Raw genomic sequence first — 2,876 nt, 5'->3', positions numbered from 1 at the left:
ATGGTCACTAGGGCTCATTGCTACAATAACACACCTAGAGACTAGAGAGAACACCACAGCAACCATATCTATATATATATATATATATATATATATATATATATATATATATATATATATGTATGTATATATATATATATATATATATATATATATATATATATATATATATATATATATATATATATATGTATATATATATATATATGTATATATATATATATATATATATATATATATATATATATATATGTATATATATATATATATATATATATATATATATATATATATATATGTATGTATATATATATATATATATATATGTATATATATATATATATATATATATATATATATATATATATATATATATATATATATATGTTTGGACACACCTTTTAATTCAGTGTTTTTTGTTTAGGGATTTATTTTCTACATTCCAGAACAATACTGGAGATTTCAAAACTATGAAATAACACACATGGACTTAAGTAATCCATATGTAATGACTAAAAACAACAGTCAGTTGTTATTTTAAGACACGAAGGTCCGGTATTCTGGAATAGTTCTTGCAAGAACAGTATTGTCAAGTGCATTTGCAAAACCCATCAAGCACCATGATGAAACTGGCTCACATGAAGAACGTGCTTTTCACACCTAGACCTTCACTGGTGTTCTTCCCGAATTAATCCAACTCTATATCATCATGACACCACCATGGTTGTCACTAGGCCATTTTATACTCAGCCCTCCTAAAATTCTGCGATTCACAGAAATATTTATGCAGAAATTGTGCTATACCAAGATAGGTAATGTCGGTTGTGGGGGGCCGCTGTCCTGCAGAGTTTAGCTCCAACCTTAATCAAGCACACCTGAACAAGCTAATCAAGGTCTTCAGGAACACTAAGGCTATAGACAGGTATGTTTTGTTTTGTTTTTTTTTTCTCCTCAGGGTTGAAGCTGAAATCTGCAGGACAGCGGATCTCCAGGATTGACTTTGTCTACCCCGTGACTTTATACTATAAATAAAGCAGCAGATATCCCCTTATAGATAAAAAATGACAACTTGATGATTTTTTTATTTGAATTGTGTTTTATTGAGAGACACTGTGCTCGTTGTCCAGAACGTATATCTTTTAATCAGTAATATAAATAAATAAACAAAATATAACTCAAATCACCACTTTGCCTTCTTTCAAAGCATGTCTGGCTAATTCAAAATAAATAAAATAATAAAATAATCCAAAGTGAAAAGGGCTAAAAAACTAGCAGTAGAACCTTGTTGTTATGGACCCACTGCTGCACTCTCTGAGAGTGTAAACAGAGGGTTTCTCATTTTAATATTTTGTAACAGTACACACATAGATTTCATATAATTCTTCATATTTTATCTCTTAAAAATTGCCTCAGGTTCAAAGACTTTACATGTTATTTCACAGTTTAGAGTAAGCTAAGATTTTTAATTGCTAGCTTTGTAACATTCTTTCTCTTATCATAAAACACAACATCGCCATGTTCTCACCTGCACTGTTGTTTTCTTTTCCTATTCTATCTCTCTCTTTTCTTTTTTGGTAGTCCAAAATAAAATGTTTGGACATTGCATATCGTGGTGCCGGTCTTGACTACAACAATTGCCTGCTCAGTGCTCACTTAGTTCTGACTGCCGAATCCGTGCTCCGGTGTTTCCTCTGAAGAGGATTCTCCTGTGGGTATTACACAAGGAAGGCAGGAACTCAGACCTACTCTTACACTATGTGCTCTTCGCCATCCGGGAGACTACCCAAGCGTCCATCAGGCAATCACCACTCAAACTCCTCTTAGGACAGTGACCAATGTGCCTTCTAGACATGAAGGGTTCAACTGAACTGAATAATGAAGAGGATGCTCTTGTGGGTATTAGACAAGGAAGGGAGGAACTCAGATATACTCTTACCCTATCTGCTCTTCGCCATCCGGGGGACAACTCAAGCTTTCACTGGGCAATCACCATTCAAATTCCTCTTCAGACAGTGACCAAGAGGCCTTCCAGAAGTGAACGGTTCAAATGAACACTGGAGAGGATGCTCTTGTGGGTGTTAGACAAGGAAGGGAGGAACTCAGACCTACTCTTACCCAACGTGATCTTCGCTATCCGGAACACTACCCAAGCATCCTCCGGGCAATCACCACTCAAACTCCTCTTTGGACAGCAACCACGGGGCCTTCTAGACATCAAAGGTTCAACTGAATACTGAAGAGGATTCTCCTGTGGGTATTAGAAAGGAAGGCAGGAACTCAGACCTACTCTTAACCTATGTGCTCTTCGCCATCCGGGCGACTACCCAAGCATCCATCAGGCAATCACAACTCAAACTCCTCTTAGGACATGTGACCAAGGTGCCTTCTAGACATGAAGGGTTCAACTGAACTGAATGATGAAGAGGATGCTCCTGTGGGTATTAGACAAGGAAGGGAGGAACTAGAATCTACTCTTACCCTATCTGCTATTCGCCATCTGGGAGACGACCCAATCATCCACTGGGCAATCATCACTCAAACTCCTCTTTGGACAGTGACCAAGGGGCCTTCTATACGTGAAATATTCAACTGAACACTGAAGAGCATGCTCCTGTTGGTGTTAGATGAGGAAGGGAGTACCTTGGTGCAGAAAGGGGCTGATCACACTCCATCCTAGAAAGAGTACCTGATGGAGTTGGTGTACCGGTTTGCGGACATTTTGCGTCCAACCCAACTAGATAACATAACCTTTCCGGCTACTATCTCCAGTTTAAGCAGATAGATAAACATGTAAATAATAAACACCACATATTTACCAAGACGTGCATATTATTAACCAGCTACATACCATATATTTCCTTGATATCACCTGTGGT

Source organism: Hemibagrus wyckioides, linkage group LG19 (genome assembly GCF_019097595.1).
Source record: "Hemibagrus wyckioides isolate EC202008001 linkage group LG19, SWU_Hwy_1.0, whole genome shotgun sequence".
Taxonomy (NCBI): domain Eukaryota; kingdom Metazoa; phylum Chordata; class Actinopteri; order Siluriformes; family Bagridae; genus Hemibagrus; species Hemibagrus wyckioides.
This window is presented reverse-complemented; position numbering follows the sequence as displayed.